Raw genomic sequence first — 13,844 nt, forward strand, 5'->3', positions numbered from 1 at the left:
TCTCACACTAGTTAGAATGGCAATCATTAAAAAGTCAGGAAACAACAGGTGCTGGAGAGGATGTGGAGAAATAGGAACACTTTTACACTGTTGGTGGGACTGTAAACTAATTCAACCATTGTGGAAGACAGTGTGGCGATTCCTCAAGGATCTAGAACTAGAAATACCATTTGACCCAGTCATCTCATTACTGGGTATATGCCCAAAGGATTATAAATCATGCTGCTATAAAGATGCATGAACATGTATGTTTATTGTGGCACTATTCACAATAGCAAAGACTTGGAATCAACCCAAATGTCCATCGGTGACAGACTGGATTAAGAAAATGTGGCACATATACACCATGGAATACTACGCAGCCATAAAAAAGGATGAGTTTTTGTCCTTTGTAGGGACATGGATGCAGCTGGAAACCATCATTCTCAGCAAACTATCATAAGAACAGAAAACCAAACACCACATGTTCTCAGTCATAGATGGGAACTGAACAATGAGATCACTTGGATACCGGAAGGGGAACATCACACACTGGGGCCTATTGTGGGGAAGGGCGAGGGGGAGGAATAGCATTAGGTGATATACCTAATGTAAAGCACATGTATACATATGTAACAAACCTGCATGTTGTGCACATTTACCCTAGATCTTAAAGTATAATAATAAAAAAAAAGGTTACCGTGAGACTTGTAAGTACTATCTTGTAACACATTATTTTAAATTGATGAGAACTTAACACTGATTGCAGGTAAATAAGTAAATAAGCAAGATAAAACTAACATAAACTCTGTATCTTAACCTTGTCTCCCCACTTTTTAACTTTGTAATGTTTTGCTTTATGTCTTATTGTACTGTCTGTGTTTAGAAAACATGTTGCACTTATTTTTTTACTGGTTTATCATTCAGTCTTTTAATTTAAGAGTACAGACTACCATAACCATGTTATAATATTCTGTGTTTTTCTGTGTGCTGTCATTAGTGAGGTTTGTACCTTCAGATGAACTATTGTTGCTCATTAACATCCTTTATCTTCTGGTTTAATAACTCCTGTTAGCATTTCTTGTAAGACAGATCTAGTCTTAATGAAATTCCTCAGATTTTGTTTGTCTGGGAAGGTCTTTATTTCTCCTTCATGCTTAAAGGATACTTTCACTGCATACATAATTTTAGTGTAAAATTTTTTTATTTCTTTAGCACTTTAAATATATCATGCAACTGTCTCCTGGCTTGAAAGGTTTCTACTGAAAAGTCTGCTGCCAGGTATATCCCTTTTAATAAACTTTCTACCCCTATTTCTCTTCCTTCTCTCTAAGGAATTTATTTTTATTTTTATTTTTTTATTTTTATTTTTATTTTTTTTGAGACAGAGTCTTGCTCTTTCACCCAGGCTGGAGTGCAGTGGCGCTATCTCAGCTCACTGCAAGCTCTGCCTCCCGGGTTCACGCCATTCTCCTGCCTCAGCCTCCCAAGTAGCTGGGACTACAGGTGCCCACCACCATGCCTGGCTAATTTTTTGTATTTTTAGTAGAGATGGGTTTTCACCATGTTAGCCAGGATGGTCTCGATCTCCTGACCTCGTGATTCACCCACCTTGGCCTCCCAAAGTGCTGGGATTACAGGCATGAGCCACTGCGCCCAGCCTGGAAAATAATTCTTAAATTTGCCTTTTTGTGGCTATTCTCTAGGCCTTGTAGGTGTACTTCATTGTTTGTTATTCCTTTTTTTGTTTCCTCTTACTGTGCATTTTCAAATAGCCTATATTCAAGCTCATTAATTCTTCTGCTTGATCAATTCTACTATTAAGAGACTGATGCATTCTAGAGTATGTCAACGGCATTTTTCAACTCCACAATTTCTTCTTGATTCTTTTCATTATTTCAATCTCATTAAATTTATCTCATAAAATTCTGCGTTCCTTCTCTATTATCTTGAATTTCTTTGAATTTCCTCAAAACAGCTATTTTGAGTTTACTATCTGAAGGGTCACATATCTCTGTTCTTCCAGTACTTGTCCTTGGTGCCTTACTTTGTTTGCTGAGGTCTTATCTACCTAGATGATCTAAATGTTTGAAGATGTCCATCTATGTCTGGGCATTGCAGAGTTAGGTATTTACTGTAGTCTTCACATCCTGGTCTTGTTCATGCCCATCCTTCTTGGGAAGGTTTTTCAGGTATTTGGAGAGATTGGGGGTATAAACTCAACAACACTGTGTTTCTTGCTTGTTGAGGTACCACCTTGGTGGTCTTGGATAATATCTAGAAGAATTAACTAGATTACCAAGCATAGTCTCTTTTTTTCTTCCCTTAATTTCTTCCAAACAAATGGAGTCTCTCTCTCTCTCTCTCTCTCTCTCTCTCTCTCTCTCTCTCTCTCTCTCTCTCTCTCTCTCTGAGATGAGCCACCTGCATGTGGAGTTGGGGTAACACAAGCGTCACTGTGGCCACCACCACAGGGATTGCACTGGTTCAAAACTGAAGCCAGCACAACACTGAATTTCACCCAAGGCCCACCATTGTAACCACTACATAGCTACCTCCTAAGTTCACTTAAGCCCCTAGGACTCTACAATCAGCAAGTGGCAAAGCCAGCCAGGTTTTTGTCCCCCTTCAGGGAAATGAATTCCCTTAGGCCCTAGGTGGGTCCAGAGATTCTGTCTGGGAGCCAGACATTAAAGATAAAAATCTTAGAAATTTAACTGGTGTTCTACTCTAGTGTGACTAAGGTGGCACTCAAACAGCAAAACAAATTCCTTCCTACTCTTCCCTCTTTTTTCCACAGGTAGAGGAATCTTTCCCTATGACTGCCACCACTACTGGCCCATGGGGTTTCTGCCAGGCCATCATCAATGTGCACTTAAAGTCCAAGGGCTCTTCAGTCAGTTTGTGATAAATGCTGCCAGGCCTGGGAGTTAATCTTTGACTCAGGGCAGGTCTAGAAATGTTGACTAAAAGACTAACCCTGGACTCAGTGACCCCAAGTATCTTGTTGGTGCTCTACCCCACTGTGGCTGAGCTACTTCCTAAGGGACAAGACAGATTTTTACTTACTTTTCCCATGCTTTTCTCAAACCGGAGTCTCCACAGCCACCACATCTGGGAACGTGTTGGGTTGCACCTGGAGCCCATACACCTCAAAGCCCAATGTCCATGGCATGTTACCTGGGTATTTCTGTTGGTTATTAAGGGCCCAGGGGCTTTTTAGTTATCAGATGATGAATCCTGCCAGGTCTCAGCTGTGACAGGGCAGCACTGAGGTCAGTGTAAAATCTCACATTTGCTGTATTCTCCCTCTCACAAGCACAGATTTTTTTCCCATGTGGCTGCTGCCAAAGAGTGTATGAGTAGTGACACAATTACTCCATTAGCAACCCTGGTTGGTGTCTAAGAAGGTCACATGTCCCCCCAGTCCACTAACTCTGAGCCCAGCTCAGCACTAGGAATTGCCTAAGAATTGCAGTACTTGTGGTCTAGACTGTCTCTTAAGTTCACTTAGGGCACCAGAGCACTCCAGCTTGCAGGGGTGAGGCTTGTGGAAACTCAAGCTCCAATGCTGAGATGGGTAATTTCCCTCGGCTAGGGCTGATCAAAATGCTCCTTCCACGAGTGGATGTTAGGTGAGTACAGCCTGGTTCTGCTTTCCGCTGTGACAGGGTAGCACAAAGTTCGGTGCAAATCCTCACAATTGCTGTGTTCTCTGTCTCCTAAGCACATGGAATATCCATGTCATGTGGCCACTGCAAGGGGATGGAGGACGGTTGGCGTTGGCACTTCAAGACGATCTTTCCTACCCTCTCCAATGTCTTTTTCAGTGATATAAAGATAAAACCAGGTACTGCGATTGTTCACCTGACTTTTGGTTCTTGATGATGCTTTCTGTGTGTAGTTAGTTGTTAAAATTTCGTCTTCCTGAAGGGGGATAAATTTTGTAGCCTTCTATTCTGCCATCTTACTCCACCTAAAAAGTTTGCTTTTAATTGAAGAAAACTACCTGCTAAAAAGTTCTAGGAAGAAAAAAATGCCCAAATGACTTTTAGTTTATTATGTTTCCTTGGAAAACAGGTGTGTGTGTGTGTGTGTGTGTGTGTGTGTGTGTGTGTGTTGTCAGGTGTATCCAGTGAATCTCTGGAGGCCTGAAGGAAAAAAGCTATGAAAGAGCAGATGGTACAAAGGCAAGGTTTGGGCTCTGAAACATTATTTTAATATCTGAGTCTAGGTTCAAGCAGTGAAATTAAACTGAAGGTAAGGCAAATTATAACTTTTCCTTAATGAGCAGAAAGCACTATTCAAGTGACTGTATACATCAAAACCCTCAGATTCTGAAGTGACAAGGAACTACATCCTATTTCCTTTGCTTCAATGTCTGTAGCTTTGTGCGCATGAATGGCTTGTCCTTAAAACAGAGGTTTTATTTAGAACACAGGTAATACTTGTATTTTAATATCACATAGCGTCTACAAGTGAAGAAGGTTTTCTGGATCATCTATATTCATTCTTATAATTCAACAAGGAAGAAAAATCACATTAAAATTTCTAATTTATATATACATCTACAGTAAAATATCTATAAAATAAAATAGCTTAAAAATATAATAGTGTATTATAGACATACAGTTTTAGTAAAAAGAAGAGTGGTATATGAATTATAAAATCAATTACAAAATATTTGTATATCTCTCAACAATTATTTAAAATTTCTCTTAAACATGTTTTTGATCTTTACTGGTAGGAATTACTCACTTCAAACAAAACAAAATCATACATGAAAACTCATTTATCTCTAAATCTACCATTTCATTGTGCCATAACAATATCTCATGTTAGGCAATGCCAATACATTTTACTCACAATATACAAATATAAACACAGTTTTTAAGATCTGTTTATTCTCTGTCTTAGCCTCCACCCTCACAGAAAAAAATTCAATGTGACAACCATATTTCGTAAGGAATAGATTATAAGTGCCAAATCAGTATTTCTGTTTCCATCTTCACATTCTGCTTATTGTTCCTAGAGTCATATTTCAGTATAACATCTAGAAAAGCTTGGTTTCTAGAAGTGAACGAAGATGATTAGAAAAGGAAAGATAGAGCTGCTCATCAGGGTAAGCTAGGTCCTGTCAGTCTCTGCCTTTTCCAGCCATTTCTTTATAGGTACTCTTGGGAACAGGCCCCAAAATCTGGTCATAAACTGGCCCCAAAACTGGCCATAAACAAAATCTGTGCAGCACTGTGACATGTTCATGATGGCCTTGACGCCCACACTGGAAGGCTGTTGCTTTACAGGAATGAGGGCAAGGAACACCTGGCCCACCCGGGGTTGAAAACTGCTTAAGTCGTTCTTAAACCACAAACAATAGCATGAGTGATCTGTGCCTTAAGGACATGTTCATGCTGATGATAACTAGCCAGATCCCATCCCTTTATTTTGGCCCATCCCTTTATTTCCCATAAGGAATACTTTTAGTAAATCTTATGACTGGCTTGCTGTCAGTAAATATGTGGGTAAATCTCTGTTCAAGGCTCTCAGCTCTGAAGGCTATGAGACCCCTGATTTCCCACTCCACACACTATATTTCTGAGTGTGTGTCTTTAATTCCTCTAGCACCACTGGGTTAGGGTCTCCATGACCAAGCTGGTCTCAGCAGGTACAAAAGAACTTCAAATTGTGGGCTTAACCTTGCCAATAAATTAGTAATCCGTTATCACCAACAGGTAAAATCTAAAACCAGTTGTCTTATTCTCATTTTTAATTCTGGTGTTTCTAGACCAAATCCTGGACCCACACAAGTCCTCCAAAATGCTTATCTTCCTACACAGAACCACCTCTCCCCAAGCTTGTATTATAGTTACTCAATCTTTTTGCCTCAGCCTCTACCTTATTCTTTTTAATTTATCGGTTGAGACTTTTGGTCACAAACAACAGAGTATGCCCTGGACTCTTTGCTTGAATAAAATGCACTAAGACTTGTTTGTTTATTTGTTATTTTCTTCCAGTTTCATATTTCATGAAGGAGGTCTTAAGTTAGCCTCATTTTAGTCACTTTCTCATCCCTTAGAGGAGGAAGTGGGGCATAACAATAGACCCACCACATTGTATGCAGTGAGGAAGAGGTGATTCCACACAATTAAATTAAGGTACTAAATAAGAAAGGAGAATTAATGCTGTCATCCTAAACCAACAAATATCCATGACGCTGAATATTTTCCAGCTTTCCCATGCTCACTTGAGCAGCATTCTTGGCCTTTTTAAGAACACCTGCCTAGTTCTTGAAAATGTATTTATTTCAAAAGCCAGAACTGACTTTTTTTTTTTTAATTATACTTTAAGTTCCAGGGTACATGTGCACAACATGCAGGTTTGTTACATATGTATACATGTGCCATGTTGGTGTGCTGCACCCATTAACTTGTCATTTACATTACGTATATCTCCTAATGCTGTTCCTCTCCCCTCCCCCTCCCCACAATAGGCCCTGGTGTGTGATGTTCCTCTTCCGGTGTCCAAGTGATCTGATTGTTCAATTCCCACCTATGAGTGAGAGCATGCAGTGTTTGGTTTTCTGTTTTTGCGATAGTTTGCTGAGAATGATGGTTTCCAGCTGCATCCATGTCCCTACAAAGGACACAAACTCATCCTTTTTTATGGCTGCATAGTATTCCATGGTGTATATGTGCCACATTTTCTTTCTTTTTTTTTTTTTAATTTATTTATTATTATTATACTTTAAGTTGTAGGGTACATGTGCACAACGTGCAGGTTTGTTACATATGTATACTTGTGCCATGTTGGTGTGCTGCACCCATCAACTGGTCATTTACATCAGGTATAACTCCCAATGCAATCCCTCCCCCATCCCCCCTCCCCATGATAGGCCCCGGTGTGTGATGTCCCCCTTCCCGAGTCGTCCAAGTGATCTCATTGTTCAGTTCCCACCTATGAGTGAGAACATGCGGTGTTTGGTTTTCTGTTCTTGTGATAGTTTGCTAAGAATGATGGTTTCCAGCTGCATCCATGTCCCTACAAAGGAGAGAAACTCATCCTTTTTTATGGCTGCATAGTATTCCATGGTGTATATGTGCCACATTTTCTTAATCCAATCTGTCACTGATGGACATTTGGGTTGATTCCAAGTCTTTGCTATTGTGAATAGTGCTGCAATAAACATACGTGTGCATGTGTCTTTATAGCAGCATAATTTATAATCCTTTGGGTATATACCCAGTAATGGGATGGCTGGGTCATATGGTACATCTAGTTCTAGATCCTTGAGGAATCGCCATACTGTTTTCCATAATGGTTGAACCAGTTTACGATCCCACCAACAGTGTAAAAGTGTTCCTATTTCTCCACATCCTCTCCAGCACCTGTTGTTTCCTGACTTTTGAATGATTGCCATTCTAACTGGTGTGAGATGGTATCTCATTGTGGTTTTGATTTGCATTTCTCTGATGGCCAGTGATGATGAGCATTTGTTCATGTGTCTGTTGGCTGTATGAATGTCTTCTTTTGAGAAATGTCTGTTCATATCCTTTGCCCACTTTTTGATGGGGTTGTTTGTTTTTTTCTTGTAAATTTGTTTGAGTTCTTTGTAGGTTCTGGATATTAGCCCTTTGTCAGATGAGTAGATTGCAAAAATTTTCTCCCATTCTGTAGGTTGCCTGTCCACTCTGATGGTAGTTTCTTTTGCTGTGCAGAAGCTCTTTAGTTTAATGAGATCCCATTTGTCAATTTTGGCTTTTGCTGCCATTGCTTTTGGTGTTTTAGACATGAAGTCTTTGCCCATACCTATGTCCTGAATGGTACTACCTAGGTTTTCCTCTAGGATTTTTATGGTATTAGGTCTAACATTTAAGTCTCTAATCCATCTTGAATTAATTTTCGTATAAGGAGTAAGGAAAGGATCCAGTTTCAGCTTTCTACTTATGGCTAGCCAATTTTCCCAGCACCATTTATTAAATAGGGAATCCTTTCCCCATTTCTTGTTTCTCTCAGGTTTGTCAAAGATCAGATGGCTGTAGATGTGTGGTATTATTTCTGAGGACTCTGTTCTGTTCCATTGGTCTATATCTCTGTTTTGGTACCAGTACCATGCTGTTTTGGTTACTGTAGCCTTGTAGTATAGTTTGAAGTCAGGTAGCGTGATGCCTCCAGCTTTGTTCTTTTGACTTAGGATTGTCTTGGAGATGCGGGCTCTTTTTTGGTTCCATATGAACTTTAAAGCAGTTTTTTCCAATTCTGTGAAGAAGCTCATTGGTAGCTTGATGGGGATGGCATTGAATCTATAAATTACCTTGGGCAGTATGGCCATTTTCACGATATTGATTCTTCCTATCCATGAGCATGGTATGTTCTTCCATTTGTTTGTGTCCTCTTTGATTTCACTGAGCAGTGGTTTGTAGTTCTCCTTGAAGAGGTCCTTTACATCCCTTGTAAGTTGGATTCCTAGGTATTTTATTCTCTTTGAAGCAATTGTGAATGGAAGTTCATTCCTGATTTGGCTCTCTGTTTGTCTGTTACTGGTGTATAAGAATGCTTGTGATTTTTGCACATTAATTATGTATCCTGAGACTTTGCTGAAGTTGCTTATCAGCTTAAGGAGATTTTGGGCTGAGACAATGGGGTTTTCTAAATATACAATCATGTCATCTGCAAAGAGGGACAATTTGACTTCTTCTTTTCCTAACTGAATCCCCTTGATTTCTTTCTCTTGCCTGATTGCCCTAGCCAGAACTTCCAACACTATGTTGAATAGGAGTGGTGAGAGAGGGCATCCCTGTCTTGTGCCAGTTTTCAAAGGGAATTTTTCCAGTTTTTGCCCATTCAGTATGATATTGGCTGTGGGTTTGTCATAAATAGCTCTTATTATTTTGAGGTACATTCCATCAATACCGAATTTATTGAGCGTTTTTAGCATGAAGGGCTGTTGAATTTTGTCAAAAGCCTTTTCTGCATCTATTGAGATAATGATGTGGTTCTTGTCTTTGGTTCTGTTTATATGCTGGATTATGTTTATTGATTTGTGAATGTTGAACCAGCCTTGCATCCCAGGGATGAAGCCCACTTGATCATGGTGGATAAGCTTTTGGATGTGTTGCTGAATCCGGTTTGCCAGTATTTTATTGAGGATTTTTGCATCGATGTACATCAGGCATATTGGTCTAAAATTCTCTTTTTTGTGTGTGTCTCTGCCAGGCTTTGGTATCAGGATGATGTTGGCCTCATAAAATGAGTTAGGGAGGATTCCCTCTTTTTCTATTGATTGGAATAGTTTCAGAAGGAATGGTACCAACTCCTCCTTGTACCTCTGGTAGAATTCAGCTGTGAATCCATCTGGTCCTGGACTTTTTTTGGTTGGTAGGCTATTAATTATTGCCTCAATTTCAGAGCCTGCTATTGGTCTATTCAGGGATTCAACTTCTTCCTGGTTTAGTCTTGGAAGAGTGTAAGTGTCCAGGAAATTATCCATTTCTTCTAGATTTTCCAGTTTATTTGCGTAGAGGTGTTTATAGTATTCTCTGATGGTAGTTTGTATTTCAGTGGGGTCGGTGGTGATATCCCCTTTATCATTTTTTATTGCGTCTATTTGATTCTTCTCTCTTTTCTTCTTTATTAGTCTTGCTAGTGGTCTGTCAATTTTGTTGATCTTTTCAAAAAACCAACTCCTGGATTCATTGATTTTTTGGAGGGTTTTTTGTGTCTCTATCTCCTTCAGTTCTGCTCTGATCTTAGTTATTTCTTGCCTTCTGCTAGCTTTCGAATGTGTTTGCTCTTGCTTCTCTAGTTCTTTTAATTGCAATGTTAGAGTGTCAATTTTAGATCTTTCCTGCTTTCTCTTGTGGGCATTTAGTGCTCTAAATTTCCCTCTACACACTGCTTTAAATGTGTCCCAGAGATTCTGGTATGTTGTATCTTTGTTCTCATTGGTTTCAAAGAACATCTTTATTTCTGCCTTCATTTCGTTATGTACCCAGTAGTCATTCAGGAGCAGGTTGTTCAGTTTCCATGTAGTTGAGCGGTTTTGATTGAGTTTCTTAGTCCTGAGATCTAGTTTGATTGCACTGTGGTCTGAGAGACAGTTTGTTATAATTTCTGTTCTTGTACATTTGCTGAGGAGTGCTTTACTTCCAATTACATGGTCAATTTTGGAGTAAGTACGATGTGGTGTTGAGAAGAATGTATATTCTGTTGATTTGGGGTGGAGAGTTCTATAGATGTCTATTAGGTCTGCTTGCTGCAGAGATGAGTTCAATTCCTGGATATCCTTGTTAACTTTCTGTCTCGTTGATCTGTTTAATGTTGACAGTGGAGTGTTGAAGTCTCCCATTATTATTGTATGGGAGTCTAAGTCTCTTTGTAAGTCTCTAAGGACTTGCTTTATGAATCTGGGTGCTCCTGTATTGGATGCATATATATTTAGGATAGTTAGCTCTTCCTGTTGAATTGATCCCTTTACCATTATGTAATGGCCTTCTTTGTCTCTTTTGATCTTTCATGGTTTAAAGTCTGTTTTATCAGAGACTAGTATTGCAACCCCCGCTTTTTTGTGTTCTCCATTTGCTTGGTAAATCTTCCTCCATCCCTTTATTTTGAGCCTATGTATGTCTCTGCGTGTGAGATGGGTCTCCTGAATACAGCAAACTGATGGGTCTTGACTCTTTATCCAGTTTGCCAGTCTGTGTCTTTTAATTGGAGCATTTAGTCCATTTACATTTAAGGTTAAGATTGTTATGTGTGAACTTGATCCTGCCATTATGATATTAACTGGTTATTTTGCTCGTTAGTTGATGCAGTTTCTTCCTAGCCTTGATGGTCTTTACATTTTGTCATGTTTTTGCAATGGCTGGTACCGGTTGTTCCTTTCCATGTTTAGTGCTTCCTTCAGGGTCTCTTGTAAGGCAGGCCTAGTGGTGACAAAATCTCTAAGCATTTGCTTATCTGTAAAGGATTTTATTTCTCCTTCACTTATGAAACTTAGTTTGGCTGGATATTAAATTCTGGGTTTAAAATTATTTTCTTTAAGAATGTTGAATATTGGCCCCCACTCTCTTCTGGCTTGAAGAGTTTCTGCCGAGAGATCTGCTGTTAGTCTGATGGGCTTCCCTTTGTGGGTAACCCGACCTTTCTGTCTGGCTGCCCTTAAGATTTTTTCCTTCATTTCAACTTTGGTGAATCTGGCAATTATGTGTCTTGGAGTTGCTCTTCTCGAGGAGTATCTTTGTGGCGTTCTCTGTATTTCCTGGATCTGAATGTTGGCCTGCCCTACTAGGTTGGGGAAGTTCTCCTGGATGATATCCTGAAGAGTGTTTTCCAACTTGGTTCCATTTTCCTCCTCACTTTCAGGCACCCCAATCAGATGTAGATTTGGTCTTTTTACATAATCCCATACTTCTTGCAGGCTTTGTTCATTTCTTTTTCTTCTTTTTTCTTTTGGTTTCTCTTCTCGCTTCATTTCATTCATTTGATCCTCAATCGCTAACATTCTTTCTTCCAGTTGATCGAGTCGGTTACTGAAGCTTGTGCATTTGTCACGTATTTCTCGTGTCATGGTTTTCGTCTCTTTCATTTCGTTTATAAGCTTCTGTGCATTAATTACTCTAGCCATCAATTCTTCCACTTTTTTTTCAAGATTTTTAGTTTCTTTGCGCTGGGTGCGTAATTCCTCCTTTAGCTCTGAGAAATTTGATGGACTGAAGCCTTCTTCTCTCATCTCGTCGAAGTCATTCTCCGTCCAGCTTTGATCCGTTGCTGGCGATGAGCTGTGCTCCTTTGCCGGGGGAGATGCGCTCTTATTTTTTGAATTTCCAGCTTTTCTGCCCTGCTTTTTCCCCATCTTTGTGGTTTTATCTGCCTCTGGTCTTTGATGATGGTGGTGTACTGATGGGGTTTTGGTGTAGGTGTCCTTCCTGTTTGATAGTTTTCCTTCTAACAGTCAGGACCCTCAGCTGTAGGTCTGTTGGAGATTGCTTGAGGTCCACTCCAGACCCTGTTTGCCTGGGTATCAGCAGCAGAGGCTGCAGAAGATAGAATATTGCTGAACAGTGAGTGTACCTGTCTGATTCTTGCTTTGGAAGCTTCCTCTCAGGGGTGTACTCCACCCTGTGAGGTGTGGGGTGTCAGACTGCCTCTAGTGGGGGATGTCTCCCAGTTAGGCTACTCAGGGGTCAGGGACCCACTTGAGCAGGGAGTCTGTCCCTTCTCAGATCTCAACCTCCCTGTTGGGAGATCCACTGCTCTCTTCAAAGCTGTCAGACAGAGTCGTTTGCGTCTGCAGAGCTTTCTGTTGTTTTTGTTTACTGTGCCCTGTCCCCAGAGGTGGAGTCTACAGAGACAGGCAGGTTTCCTTGAGCTGCTGTGAGCTCCACCCAGTTCGAGCTTCCCAGCAGCTTTGTTTACCTACTTAAGCCTCAGCAATGGCGGGCGCCCCTCCCCCAGCCTCGCTGCTGCCTTGCCGGTAGATCACAGACTGCTGTGCTAGCAATGAGGGAGGCTCCGTGGGTGTGGGACACTCCCGGCCAGGTGTGGGATATGATCTCCTGGTGTGCCTGTCTGCTTAAAGCACAGTATTGGGGTGGGAGTTACCCGATTTTCCAGGTGTTGTGTGTCTCAGTTCCCCTGGCTAGGAAAAGGGATTCCCTTCCCCCTTGCGCTTTCCAGGTGAGGCAATGCCTCGCCCTGCTTCAGCTCTCGCTGGTCGGGCTTCAGCAGCTGACCAGCAGCGATCGTCTGGCACTCCCCAGTGAGATGAACCCAGTACCTCAGTTGAAAATGCAGAAATCACCGGTCTTCTGTGTCGCTCGCGCTGGGAGTTGGAGACTGGAGCTGTTCCTATTCGGCCATCTTGCTCTGCCCCTCATGCCACATTTTCTTAATCTGGTCTGTCACCAATGGACATTTGGGTTGATTCCAAGTCTTTGCTATTGTGAATAGTGCCACAATAAACATACATGTTCATGCTTCTTTATAGCAGCATGATTTATAATCCTTTGGGTATATACCCAGTAATGGGATGACTGGGTCAAATGGTATTTCTAGTTCTAGATCCTTGAGGAATCACCACACTGTCTTCCACAATGGTTGAACTAGTTTACAGTCCCACCAACAGTGTAAAAGTGTTCCTATTTCTCCACATCCTCTCCAGCACCTGTTGTTTCCTGCCATTCTAACTAGTGTGAGATGGTATCTCATTGTGGTTTTGATGTGCATTTCTCTGATGGCGAGTGATGATGAGCATTTGTTCATGTGTCTGTTGGCTGTATAAATGTCTTCTTTTGAGAAGTGTCTGTTCATATCCTTTGCCCACTTTTTGATGGGGTTGTTTGTTTTTTTCTTGTAAATTTGTTTGAGTTCTTTATAGGTTCTGGATATTAGCCCTTTGTCAGATGAGTAGTTTGCAAAAATTTTCTCCCATTCTAAAGGTTGCCTGTTCACTCTGATGGTAGTTTCTTTTGCTGTGCAGAAGCTCTTTAGTTTAATTAGATCCCATTTGACAATTTTGGCTTTTGTTGTCATTGCTTTTGGTGTTTTAGACATGAAGTCCTTGCCCTTGCCTATGTTCTGAATGTTATTACCTAGGTTTTCTTCTAGGATTTTTATGGTTTTAGGTGTAACATTTAAGTCTCTAATCCATCTTGAATTAATTTTCATATAAGGAGTAAGGAAAGGATCCAGTTTCAGCTTTCTACTTATGGCTAACCAGTTTTCCCAGCACCATTTATTAAATAGGGAATCTTTCCCCCATTTCTTGTTTTTGTCACGTTTGTCAAAGATCCGATAGCTGTAGATGTGTGGTATTATTTCTGAGGGCTCTGTTCTGTTACATTGCAGATCTGACTTTTTATATCCCC

Source organism: Chlorocebus sabaeus, chromosome X (assembly GCF_047675955.1).
Source record: "Chlorocebus sabaeus isolate Y175 chromosome X, mChlSab1.0.hap1, whole genome shotgun sequence".
Classification (NCBI taxonomy): Eukaryota; Metazoa; Chordata; class Mammalia; order Primates; family Cercopithecidae; genus Chlorocebus; species Chlorocebus sabaeus.